Source organism: Protopterus annectens, chromosome 3.part0 (assembly GCF_019279795.1).
Source record: "Protopterus annectens isolate FY-2018-M chromosome 3.part0, PAN1.0, whole genome shotgun sequence".
Taxonomy (NCBI): domain Eukaryota; kingdom Metazoa; phylum Chordata; order Ceratodontiformes; family Protopteridae; genus Protopterus; species Protopterus annectens.
The window spans coordinates 1,947,906,370-1,947,921,292 of record NC_056731.1 but is presented as its reverse complement, the minus strand read 5'-3'; positions in this window follow the sequence as shown (position 1 = coordinate 1,947,921,292).

Below are 14,923 nucleotides of genomic sequence, written 5' to 3'. Positions count from 1 at the left end.
ATTGTTTATAACATTATCATACACAATAGAATGCATGCATCAAGAAACCTAAAACTGTATTACTATTAACTGCACTGGACAGCTGTGTTGGTGTCCATATCACAGCAAAATTATTTACGGTCTCCCAAACAAGGGGAAAATTCCATATATGCCAAATAGTGTCTCTTATTTCCCTCACCAATTCTTGTGATGTGAAGAAAAGGCACTGCTGCATGATATGTACTCTGTATACAAATTTCACAATAATTTGGATTTTAATTGCTTATAATTTTTCTATCTACTATCTTCTACTTTGCCAGTTTAGCCAGGCCAAGCCTGAAACGGACAATTGGATTAATGTATTCCACAAGTTATTAAAGGGTAATTAAAATGAAATAATTTAAGTAGGTTGACATCAGAATTATATCTGAGCTCAAGAGGTGACCCTTCTGTAAGAAGGTGTGTGTTAGCTTTGTTTTTTGTACCCTAATTTGCTTGACATTTGACATTAAATTATTCTGATAAAATGGAATAGTTCATCATTTAGTCACCTAATGTATTTCTCAAGATTACATTATTTGCAGCAGAAATAGTGTACAAATATTGCCAAAGGGCAAACACCCTTATGACTTTTCCAAACCTATTTTGGAAATGGGATAAAACAGATAACAAATGTTACTGATTTTAATCAACTGACTAGTAATCATTGCCTCAACTCTAACTCTAATTTTGCCATTGACTACAGAAAGCAGACACTGTCTATTATAAATGATATTACTGACTCCTGCACTATTGCAGTAATAGTAGTGAGAAATGGGTTTATTAGTGTAAACTGAGCTAACAACTACTGGAATCTTTACAGGTCCGGCAAAGCATCCTAATTGTATCCCACAAATGTATGTGCTTTAGAGATTATTTTAAGGGGTATATGTAAGCTAGGGCAAGATTTACAAAGTAAATCATTACTTTCTAAACTAAACCCCTCAAGTGGGAAATTTAGCAAACTACATCCTGCTTTCTTAAAAGTAGCAACAGAAAGAAATGCAGAACCTCTTACACATATTTACATACCACTGGTATAGTCCTGTCTGCATTCATGCATTCTACCATTATTCCATTACCCAAAGTCCACACACCCTCAAAACATAAACATTACAGACCTATCTCCAACTTATGCCCAATCACTACAATCTTTTAAAAAAAATAATATAGCAACAATTGTTTAAACATATAAACAGTTATGGCATTATCTGTGCTCAACATCGTTCTATCAGAAATTCCTTCAATGCACTGTCAGGTCTGTACACATGACACATACCTTTGAGGCAGTGTACCATAGCATCATACTTGATAGACTGCATAAAGTTAACTTTGATTAAAATACAATTCTTTGGCTCAAAACCTTTTTACAGGCTAGAACCATTCAAATATGCACTAGCAACCTCTCTGAAATGGGAACTTGGAACACTGGTGTATGTAAAGCTTCAGTTTTAGGTCCCCTCCTGTTTTCCCTATTTCTTAACAATAGCTCACTTGAATTACCCATTTGCAGGATAATGACATATTTATGTTACAACCAGCAAAACCTTTATTTCCTGACAACAAATACCATAGTCTCAGTTTACAGATCCATGTGACTGGATCTATGTCGATAAACTTCAAAAAGCAACTAATATTGGAGTGTGGGCGGTCAATTACATTTAATGAATACACCTGCGTCCAACCTTCCTGTAAATTATAAAGCAGCATGTGGAACAAATAACACCAAATAATACTAGGCCTCTCTCTGTATATACATGTACAAACTATTAACTGCTGAGTGATTGAGATCAAGCCAGGACACAACTGAACGCAACTGGTATCAAAACAAATCATACGACCACAGTGTCCAAAGCAAGGCTTACTTGCATCTGCATGAAATAAGGTTAACAATAGGCAGGAAGGAAGTCCCCTCTCGTAACACTGCAATATCATTTTGCACAACTAGCTTTCAAGAAATCTTTCACACTGGGTTTTAAGTCAATCCATAGCCTCTATTACAAACTGCATGGTGGTTTCAGGGTGAACAAACTCTAAATATATAAATAAATGTACTTTTGGCTTGTCACCAACAGTCTTTTAGTGATCAGAGTACAAATGGCAGCATAACACAGTGAAAACTAAAGGCTGACTCTTGCCACGTTTGGACACCCCTTTAGAAATATTAATATATATATATATATAGTATCCAGTTTAAAGATGGGGCTGATGATGCACATCAATCGTCAGTATTCACATGAATCTGTGTAATCTAGCAGAGTAAAGTACTGGTTTAGGATTCCAATGCTATAGAATGCATTGTGTTTTACCGTTATTGGATGAGGATGCATTTCTGCACTATGCTGAATGCTGATTGCTTTAATTGTTTTCCTTCTCATGGCTTGAGGTAAAATAATAAACAGGGAAGATGTTAGATTGCAATAACTAATGTGATCAGTCCCAAACAAATAAAATGAACTATCCTAGCCATCTTAAAAGCAGACTGCTAAACATTTACAGCAACAGTGAACGGTAATATTTAAAACACGGCCTTGATTACAAAGCAGTCAATACGCACAAACAACAATCCGTGACCAGTGTAGATGGGCCCCGAACAGAAAAAAAACCTTATGAAGACATACACATATACTTTTTAATCTAAATACATATGCCATACCTGCAAAACTCAGTCTATTACATGGGTAACTAAAACACACAGCGATTAAGGAAATCGGTTGCCATTGGAAACCAAGACCACGTGCACCAGCTTTGAAACCAACGGCAGCAATGGACAAAACCATTTTTTCACTGAAGCAGTAAAGTGCTGAACATAATCTTGGGAGTTTCATGCCAAAGTCCACATGTGCACCCACAGCAATTTGGATGAAAACAGGATCCAATCATGCAATCTATTACAGTTTTAGGATGCATGTGTGAACTACTGTATGCAGAAAATACACGACTTTTGCAGCTAATTCATTAAAGAGCAAACTAATACTTGACTCTACAGCAATACATTTACAGAAAGAATACCACACTCACCAAATTTATAAGCCACGAGAGATGATGCAGTACAGAGATAGTTGCACAAGAGGTTGCAATGGGAAAACACAAAGTACTGGAAACCAAACCAGCAAAATAACTTACCTACCTCCTGCAGCTGTATTTGAGCACTGAAATGATGGGGGAAGGACAAGGGAACTGTGACATCACATAATGGGTGGGTTTCATGGTTTTAGTTAGATTAAGAGGCCGGACATGGTGATGTCACTTTGGGGGAGGAAACTGGAAAGAAAAAGTACCTGAGCTGCCTGGGCTCAATAATGTCAATAATTGGGTGACTCCAGCAGGCTTTTTAAAACTGCGAGATATCCTATTTGAAAGTGAAAGTATTACGGTACGCTAAGGTCGGCTCCATTTGTAGAAGTAAGGTAAATTAAAAATATTTTTAAGGGTGCATTGATGTTGCTTTATGTAGGGAACTGTAAATGGGGAAGAAGAGGGCCGAGAAGTTGAGGACTGCTTGATAGAAACTCGTTGTAGTCCTTTAAACCCTCTCTTGGCTCTCTTTCATATATTTGATTAATCTTTTGTTTATTGTATATTATTTGCTTATCTGTGTATTTGTCCCTCTCTTTCTTTCCTTCTTTTATTTTACCAAGTTTGGTACTCTTTGTACCATTGCTGGTACAGGCCTTCCCTTACATCTGAGGTAATTCCCCATATCATTGTTGGTATTCCCCTTTCTCCTATTGCCTCTCTACTGTAAATAAAAATAATAATAAAAAAAAAACTAAATCCCTCCTTCTTGTTTTTTCTTGTGTGACTGATTTGACTGGCTTTTTGTTAAAATTGTATTTTTAGTTGCAAATATGTCTGAGAAAAAGGGAACAACTAGTTTCAAGCATTGTGACCAATGTGATAGAAAAATGCCTAAGGTAAATAACCATGTGTCCTGTGTATACTGTCTCAGGGTGCCACACCTGTCTGTGAAACCTCCTTGTGAAATATATAAAAGATTTAGCTCCTGCACTTTGGCAGAACAGAAAATAAAGCTTATGCTTAAAGGTCTTCTAAAATCTCCCTTCGCAGAGGCTATTTCTGAGTTGAAGGGCTCAACCTCTCCAAAGAGAGAATATAAAAAAAGGAGTAAATCCATTTCCTCCTCTCCTTATGCTAGTGAGCCAAAATCAATGGAGCTGAAAGCAAACTTTCTAAACTGGCACCCAACAACCTTGGCACCGGGGCCTCAAACCCCATCCATGGTGCTGTCTTTGGTTCCAACACCTCAACAACCAGCTACGGTGCTGTCTTTGGCACCCATGCCCCAAGCACCGACTATGACACCGATTGTGACTACTGCACCAATCTCTCTTTTAGCACCAAAAATAGTTCTTCCAATACTGGTCACTTCCTCCCTGCCTGTACATCATGCTGGTCCTTCAACCTCACTGCCGAAAGGTGAAATACCCCCTTGGACCCGATATTTGCCTTTGGTGGATCCGTATTTTGGACAACAATGCAGCCCATTTCTACAGCGTCCTGACTCCCCATTGGGGATGTCCACCCACTCCTCCAGTATCCTTTCAGAACTGGACATAGTGAGGCTAGTGGATCAGCTCCTGCAAGCCAGAGAAATTCCAAATCCTTCCAATTCCTCCCTCCCATTCACAGCCAAGGGTTTTCTCCATGGACTCCAACTTTTTTTTCCTCCTTCTACCTCCCTGGAGGTATTGGAGATTTTGACACTGGTGCAAACCCCAGTTCCAGCTTCTTTGGTTCCATTGGTAGACCCTACCATGGCTCAGGAGTCTACCCTTCGGCCATCGACTCAGTCAGAGCTTGGCCATCCTCGGGATCGACACTGGTCTGTCGGCACTGTGATCCCTAGTATGGCACCTGTTTTTTTCACTGTGCCATCTACTACAGTTCCAGTATCCTTGGTGGAACCAAGTCCTCTCATGGCTCCTTCCCTGGGAGTGGGTTTGTCAGAGTGGGATGTGACCCCAGTCCCAAGGGTTTCTTTCTCAGTTCTGGGCTCCCATCCCTCTTCAGGCAGACCTGCTTTCCAGGTGATGGAGAGGGCACTTGCCTCTGCAGGCTCCCAGCTGGTCCTTTTGGCACCGGAGACCTATATATATATCTTTCATCTGAGCCACAGTTGACATAGCCCACTACTCAGGGACACTGGGCACGGGATCCTCAAGACATCCTTCCACAAAGTACCCACTGTGCAGAGTCCTCCTCAGATGTCCCCGCAGAGGAGGTACCTTACAAGAGATCATGCAGGAGGATGTATGTGAACTCCCCTGAGGAATCCCTCACCAAAGATACAGACTACAATGAAGGGGAAGGGTCCCCATGGTCGCCCCCTGAGGATGTCTCCTTTGGAGATGTAATAGAAATCTTAAAACAGCAGGGAGACTGGAAGTCCACCACCCCTTCCTCTTAGGAGTCTGTATTCTTGCAGGCTTTCTGTGCTCAGTCCTCTACTTCCTGGGTGACCCCACCTGCAGATGACCTGGTTCAGCACATCGTGCAGTGTGCCTGGAAGAATCCTGATACCATTGAACCTATCTCCCAGAGACCAGACAAAATTCTTTCTACCCCAGAGGACAACCCACACTGGTCCAAGGGCCTACCAGTAGATGTTATAGTTGTGGCAGCTGCCACTAAGAAAGATCTTAATGAGGAGAGCCCTTCTGTCCATCCCCCTAACAGGGAGTCTCAGGTGATAGGCAGACTAGGGAAGCGGGTGTATTCTTCATTGACCTTTGCCATTTGGTCCTTGAACTATCTGGCACACTTTACCTGGCTTTAGAGAGACCTAATCTCGGCACTCTCAGAAACCCTGGCAGGAGCAGTTTCTAATGGGGTACGTGACAAAGTTGCCTTACAGCTTGTAACCTTGGAAGCTATCTCAAACACTTCCATGAGGTTGATTTCTCACTCTACTGAAGGGGGTAGAGCAGTGGGTGCAGGCGTTGTCAGGAGACGTCACGCCTGGATGCACCTATGTGATTTTGTGGCTCCCTTTAAGTCTTTCTTTCTCAATGCCCCTGTAGAGGCCGCTTCTCTTTTTGGCCTAAAGGTGAAAGACACTTTAGCCAGGTGTGAAAAGGATGGTAAGACCTTGTCTGTTGTGGGTGTACATTTTTCCACCCCCCAATGACCCTCTTCTAGGAATCAGAGGATTGCAAAGATGTGGTACAAAAGATCCCAGATTCCTTTCCAAGACACACATAGTGAGTTTTCCCCCAGGGTAGAGGGGGGAATTCAGCTGGAAGATGCCCCTTCAGAGGGGGTCTGTGTAATCAGGGATCCAGAGATTCTTTCTTTGAACAATGCTATCAGCGCTCCTGAAGAGCTGTCAGATTGCTTACCTCTGGAAGCAGTCGGGGGACGATTTTCTCTGTACCACCTTGCCTGGCAAATGATAATCACAGATTTTTGGGTGCAGATGATTATTGCTAGAGGTTATCACATCCCTTTCAATCTTTACCCAAGGCAGCTAAGGCATATTCCCGACATTCCACCAAAAGAAAAGCAACAGTTCAAGAAATTCAAAAACTGCTTCTAAAATGAGTCATCCAAACAGTCCCACCAGACCACATAGGATCCGGATTCTACTCAAGGTTCTTTTTAGTGCCAAAAAAGACAGGGGACTAGAGGCCAATTCTGGACCTCAGCATCCTAAACAAATTTGTCAAGCAAACAAAATTCCGGACGGTCATGGTTCAGTCTATTCTACCCTTTCTGGGGAAAGACGATTGGATGTGCTCGATAGACCTTCAGGATGCATATTACCACATAAAAATGGACAAGCACTCCAGAAGATTCCTCTGATTCTAGCTGTGAGCCAATCACTACCAATTCCTAGTGCAGCCCTTTGGTCTCTCTACTGCACTCAGAGTGTTCACCAAATGCATGGCAGTGTAACAGCTCACTTGAGACTGCAAGGATTCCGGGTGTTTCCATATTTAGAGGATTGGCTCCTTACCACTCTAACCAAGCATCTACTGGTTTCAGCTCTGCATTACACCCTACAACTTATGGAACCTCAGGGATAACAGTAAACAAAGAGAAATTCAAGTTAATTCCTTCTCAAAGACTGGAGTTCATAGGGGCAATTTTCGACACTCAGTCTTGCCTAGTCTCCTTCCCACTTCACAGGCTACAAAGTCTCAGGTCTCAACTCTGGGTAATAGTCTGTCAGGATGAGCAGACCTACAAATACTAAGGTCAGTGGCAGCATCTGGCAGCATCAATAACAATAGTTCCACTGGCAAGACTGCACATGAGACTTCTACAGTGGCTTTTACTAACACAGTGGTCTCTCCCTTTTTTAATTTCTCCAAATGTTTTGGGTTTCTAATACCATGATGGGAATGGACCCCATTCCTAAGTCAAAGTAGGATTGAAGTTCATGAAATTAGTATTGTTTCACTTTTTGATGTCAGCCAAAAGTGCTCTTTACAGCACCCGCAATGTGCCCAGTAATGACTCCTTCTGTAATTCGTACAGAGTTATGTGTATTGGTAGCATATCTGAATATGATTGTAGCCTCTTTTTTATAAGACCCGTTGATCCTACTACTATCGGAACTATCTGGGTTTCCTTCTTCCACATTGGTCTAGTTTCTGCTTGCAGGTCCTGATATTTTATATCTTTGTGTCTCTCTGTACGCAGGACACTGTAGTCACTGGGTGTGGCGATTTCAATGATCAATGCTACTTTTGTCTTCTTTTCCTAGACCATTATATCCAGTTTTCTAGCATCTATTTTTTGAACTGCTGGCAATGGATGATCCCATGTGTTGTAGACTTCATCATTTTCTATGATGCATTGTGGCTCATGTTTCCAGTGTTTTTTTCAGCCACTTCAGCACCATAATATTTGCATAATCCCCAGTGCAGCAGTCTTGCCGCATTATTATGCCTTTCATTATACAGTCCTTCTGCCATTAGTATGTCACAACCAGCAACTAGGTGTGCGACATTTTCCAACTCTGTTTTACAAAACCTAAATTTGTCTGTTTCTCCCACATGTTCAATGGACTTTGTAAAACAACGTGTACATAGCCCACTATATAGTGCTGCCAATATTAACCTTTCATCTCTTGGTTTGAATTCACCTCTCCTCAACCATTCCTTCATTTGTTCCTGATCAACATGAGCTTCTTCCAGAAGTTTTCTATACTTGCAACTATATTTGTGCATTTTCCACATTTCTTGCCTTTTCATCTGAGTCTTCACCTTTGACTCTTCCTATGTCCTTTCAGATCAGGATAACAAGTTGTTGCAAACAAGATTTAATTTGGTGGATGAAGCCAGAAGAGCATCAATGGAGTCACCATTTCTCTCCCTCTCAGCTCAGAGCCATAGTGACCATGGATGCCTCCCTGATCGGATGGAAGGGGCATTTCCAGGGAAACACAGTCCAATGCACTTGATCACCCATGGAGGCCAACATGTATATCAATGTTCTAGAACTGAGGGCAGTGCTTCTAGCATTGCAAGCATTTCAACTTGTTCTCCCTTCAAGAACAGTTGCCATCCAGTCCGACAACATGTCAGTATTCTGGTATATCAAACAAGGGGAACCATGTCCTATCCATTGTGTCGAGAGGCCATGAGAATTTGGCAATGGGCAATAGGTTCCAACTGCTTTCTCACAGCAATGCGCATTCCCAGGGATTCCAACTTAATTGCAGACAAATTGAGCAGATGCATCCTCCTGCCTCACAAGTGGTCCCGCAATCCTGTCATAGTGATGAGGATCTTCAGTCGCTGGGGCCAGCCTTGCTGCGATCTGTTCACATCCCCTGCAAATTATAAATGCAGCAGCTACTTTGCCCTAATTCCCCCACAGGGGGAGTCCACAAGGGACGCTGTTGCACACGTTTGGCCCACAGGACTTCTTTATGCCTACACTCCCCTTTCTCTGATCCCTCACTTTTTGAAGATGGCTCTTTGTTTGAAAAGCAGAGTAATCCTCATTGCACCCTACTGTGCCTGACAAATTTGGTTTTCCTTTCTTTGGCCTTATCTAGTACATCAACCATGGGTTCTGGATCCAACTCTAGAATTGCTGTCACACCCACAGGGGTTGATACATATATCAAGCCTCAAGCTGACAGCTTGGTTCCTCCACTTCCGGTAATTACCAGGCAAGGCAATCTATCCTCCCCTGTCCGCCACATTCTTCTGGCTTCCCATAAACCATCCACCAGGAAACTTTATCTCAGCAAGTGGAGAAGATTCATACTCTGGTCTCGGGAAAAGGGAGTAAACCCTTTTTCGGCATCGCTTTCTATGGTACTAGATTAGTTATCCAATCTCCTTCATTCGGGAGTGGCAACTTCATCTATTCGAGTACACTTGGCAGCAATCTCCAACTTCCACAATGGTTTCAAAGACTCTTCCTTGATTTCACACCATCTCTGTAAAACCTTTTTGAAAGGTGTTACACACACCAGGCCCCCCTTCAACAGCCAATCGAGCCCTGGAGTTTGACATTAGTTCTACAAGCCTTGACTTGCCATCTGCTGCTAATTGTGATTTGAAATTCTTATCCTGGAAAACTTTACTCTTGGTGGCCATTGCCTCAGCAAGATGAATTTCTGAATTGCAAGCCTTGTGCATATAATGTCCTTACATGGTGTTCCATAAGGACAGAGTATTACTCCGGACTAACCCTTCCTTTGTACTCAGTGTTATTTCAGACTTGACTATTAATCAAATGATTGATCTACCAGTCTTCGTTCCAGATTTTTCTAACAAAGGAGAATATTCATTACATTTGCTTGACATACGTAGACAATTGCGTTTTTATTTTGACAGATCTAAATCATTACTTAATATCCAGTTATATCCTATTCTCAAAGTTCCTACAATACCTCTTGGGATCTTTAGAAAAGGGAAGGTTGGGATCTTTAGAAAAGGGAAGGAGCAAACTACATAGTAAAAAATGGGAATTGTGGGAAAGGTATATGCAGAGCAGGAATGAGGTTTAAGCGGCAGGATTTGAATGAGCTATATAATGCTTAACTGCCAATGATTAGAATGTTTATAAATGATTAGTAATGTTTATAACTACAGTTGTTTCAATGGTGTCTGTGATGTAAACTGTTTGCAACTAAAGTGATTTCAGTTTGTATGTTTTTCATTTATATAAATGTATATATAAATGTAAGATTGCCTTTGTCACATGTGGAAATTTAATAAAGATGGTGGGGAAAAAAAAGTTCCTACAATGCCTCATACTAGGGATTCCTCATCTCCTTATCATTCATTTGCTATTTTTGCTTCTATCTTTTCTACGAAACTCCTCTTCCTAAAATTAAAATCCCCCCCCCCACCTACACCACATTCCCTAAAAATAAAACAAAATATTTTATCTTTAACTTATACAAATATAACTGCCACTACTACCTTACTTGCAGGAGATATTCATCCCAATCCAAGTCCCGCTCAACATAACTCCACCTATAACTATAACTAATCTCTCATCCCTCTAAATATTACAATCCTGAAACCCTTCCCAACACACTAACTGATCACTCCCCAATAAAAGTACTTAGATATATCCCTCACTTTACTAAACAACATAGATTTATTACATGCCACAAACTTACTAACTTCCACCCAGGCACTTTTAAATCTCTTCTCTCTAAAGTTAACTAGAATTTCCTATTCCAACTCCCCCTTCACAATGCTGTCCTGTCTTTCAACTCCACCTTTCTCAGTATTCTTGACTCACTTGCCACACTTTGCACAGTCTGTATTAAAACTAATGTATCTCCATGGCTATCAAATTCCAATTGCATCCTAATGAAAAATAGATACAGAGCATGGAAAACATGGACCAAACAAAGCTCCCTGTAGACTTGCTAAAATACAAAGAACTTAGAAATCAGACCAAAAAGTGTATTACTAAAGATAAAAGAGACTTCTACTATAATCCACCCGCAGCCTTGAAATATAACCCCCCAAAATTTTGGAGCTCATTAAACCACGTACCACATCCTGGTGTTCCCTGCTCCCCCAATCCTTGTCCTGATAAGACTCCCAAAGATACAGCCTCCACCTTCAACACATATTTAATTGACTCTATATCCAACTATTTAACCTCAGTGCCAACTCGTCTACCTTTAATAATATTTCAAACCACTCTCTATCAAATCCCACTATACTCTCATCAAATTCTTTATCCCTCAAACCTGTACCCACTAGCTACATCAAATTCTACTTTCTAAACTCAAATATTGCTCAGCTTCTACCAATAACATTCCTTCCCTTTTCCTTCGGTTAGCTGCTGACTCTCTTGCTCTCCCTGTATCTATCTTAATACCGCTCCATTTCAGAGTCCACAGTCCCTTCCATATGGAAACAATTCTTCACTCTACCAATGCGTAAAGGAGGTAACGCCTCAGACATCACTAATTTTAGACCAATTGCATTCCTGTCTCCTCTCTCTAAAGTTCTACCAAAACACATACAAAAACAAGTTATGCATGCTTACTCTCTGAAAATCTGCTCACACCTACTCAACATGGCTTTAGACCAAAGCATAGTGCTACTACTGCCCTTCCACCATTCGTTAATACTATATCCCTTTACAGAGATGATGATAAACTTGTCTCCTGCCTATTCATAGATCTCTCTAAAGCTTTCAACACCGTCTCTCACCCTCTCCTTCTGCACAAACTAACCAACCTTAATATCTCCCCTGCTACTGTTGCATGATTTTCCAGCTACCTCACTGACAGATTTCAAGCAGTGAAGTGGCAGTCTGCACTCTCCCTTCCTCTCCAGTTAAAATGGGTGTCCCTCAGGGTTCCATTCTTGGTCCACTACTTTTCAACATCTTCACTAATCTTCTTTATTCATCCTGTCGTCAGTTGTCACTGGTCCAATACGCTGATGACTCTACTGTCATCATTATTGCTGACTCTCCTTCCGAATGCATCTCTACAACACAGACTTCCTTTAACTCAGTAGAAAACTGGTTCTCTGATAACCAGCTTATCCTTAACCCAAAAAATACTAAGCTGCTGCTTTTTCTTCCTAAAAACTACAACCACATTAAATCCACTTTCACAATCCTGTCCCTCAATAACTCACACATCGAGGTGGAAACGCACTAAACTCCTTGGTGTCATTGTTGACAACCAACTTATATTCGATCTACACATTAACAACTGTATCAAGAAAACACATCAGAAACTAGGGCTCCTCTACCGCAACAAAAAGTTTCTCGCCAGTGAAGCTAAATTAACTCTCTCTTATGCCTACCTCCTACCCAGTCTATTATATGGCTCTCAAATTCTTATATGCCTCAACTCCACACTCCTTGCCAAACTTGAATCTACCTACCAGATTTGCAGCCCATCAAACTTACAAGTCACATCAATGTCTCTCACTCAAACACTAACTGGCTTGAACTACCTCACCAGCTTCTTCTCCCTCAACTCCAGATCATCCACTCTATCCTTTATCAGCCTTCTTGCTGTCATACCCTATCATCTGTCATCTCCCACTATTCACCTGCTAGATCCCTCCAGAGCTCTAACAAATCCGCAAACCTAAAACTAAGAAAGGATGTATTCTCTATAGCTATAATCCTTCCAAGGCCTGGAACAAACTCCCACTAGAGATCAGGTCACTCAAGCAACTTAGTCAATTCAAGCTAGCCACTAAAGAATACCTGCTAAGCCAATGGACCTGCCTCTGCACCCACCCCCCTTAAAGAGCTTATCAACCCTAACTGCACACCTCTATCTCCTCCGAACCTATGTAACTTTCTCTAACTCTCTAGACCTTGTCTCACATTAACTTCTCTATCCTCCTAAGCACATTACATGCATTCTTATTAGCATAATGTAAGATTTTACATCTGTGACAAAACTATTGTTAATCCTTCTGAATGATGTAGGATTCTAAATCTGACAGACATAATAATTAGTTTGCTGTAGTACCTGATGTTATGTTGTCCTATCTCGCCTTCATTCTTCGCTGGTTGAGTTCGGAACCAAATAGTGGTTCTGACTCGGCCTAATACTAAAGCTCGAAAGCTTCCACTGGCTTGAGGCTATACTCTATCCCACAATGCATAGGGAATAATACCCAGATCTCATTTGCCGCTAAACAGATTAGATGCTTTGCACTGGGCTCAGGCAAGTGACTTCTTCTGTGGTTACATTTTTTTCTTAAAGTTGTTTTTTCTAATTATATTGTTAGATAGTTAGTTTGTGTTCTAGGGTTTCACTACTGTAAACCGCTAGAGTTTTTGCTGTTGTTTGTTGCTCGTCATTTTCACAGGCCTACATCCCTATCCCATCCTCTCTGTCTGATGTACACGTTTAAGTTAGAGGGTCGTTTTTTGTCTGTATACAGTCCGTTTAAGTTAAAGGACTCTTTCCCCCTGAGGTTTCATTGTTTCAGCTAGAAACGTCTTCTCTGGCTAGAGGGGACTGTCATTTAACTTAAAGACTTCTCCACTAGCCCCTCCCTCTACCCTCTTAGTGTTTAAAAAAAAAAAAAAAAAAAAATATATATATATATATATATATATATATATATATATTTATAAAATATTTCTTAAGAGTTATTTTTGTTGTTGTTGGCATCTCTGTTTTTTCTTTCTGGCCATATTGTGTGTTGCCATTACGTTGGTTTGGACATGTGCTGAGGAGGGATGCTGAGTATATTGGGAAAAAGATGCTAAGGATGAAGCTACCTGGTAACAGGAAAAGAGGAAGGACTAAGATAAGGTTTATGGATGTGGTGAGAGAGGACATGCAGGTGGTTGGTGTGACAGAGCAAGATGTAGATGACAGGAAGAAATGGAAACAGATGATCCACTGTGGTGACCCCTAATGGGAACAGCCGAAAGAAGATGATGTTGCCTTGTTGTTACTATGTCCAAGGAAGGCAGAGAAGTGAAGCAGTCTGGCTTCAAGAAATGTGATTCTTGTACTCAAAAATTTATTTTTTATTTATTTTTATTTTTTATTTCAGTTTGGTTACCGGGGAAGTCCACTGGGCCAGTGGTGTGCCCATTTTCAGTGGAGGCCCGGGGAGAAAAGCTCCAATAAGCAATATGGTTACAAGGTTACATTATGCAATGGTAAGTACATACATAAATGGATACAAAGGTTACATAATGTAGTGGAAAATACATATATGCAATCAGGTACAGGGGATAAATTGGCATTGAAATACAATTTTGACATAGGTAGCACAGTTTGTAGGTATTTGCATTCAGGACAGTAGGTTTAGATTGACTGGACAATAAGTATATATGACTTACTTGATATTTACAATATATACAATACTTGGAGTCAAGAGAGAGAGGATGCTTAGTCTGAGTATGTTAGCTTGGGTTTAATTAGGATAATAGAAAAGAGGTAATAGTGCAGAGAAAAGCAGGAGAATGAAGAGCTCAAAGGGGAAAAATGTTCTTAACAGACACTCATACCAGTTGTGTTTATTGTCTAGGAGCAAAACACCTTCAGGACTCATGCTCTGTTTGTCATGGGTTCATTTCCAGGGTTTTGCAAGATCGTCGTAACAAACTTATGTTGAAGGGACTTCTTCCTTTTGCAGAGGCTCTTGAAGGGAACTAGACCTCTTCAAAATCATCCCAGTCACAAAAATCTGATAAGTCTTCAAAGAGGGCTTCTTCCTCGGCTCCAGCTTCTCAGGCAGCGAAGAAACCTTCCAAGGATTCGACTTCGGACCTGAAGGCTTTCGGGCCTGAAACTGCTGATCCATTGGTTCCACCTGTTTTGTCGGACCTGATAAGGATTCATGCATGGAGCCAGTTACCAGACCTGAAGCCAGTATCCTCGGTGCTACAGTCACCCATTCTGCAGTCTGTAGCTAGTAGCTCTAAATCTTCGGCACTGCCCTCTCGATCACAC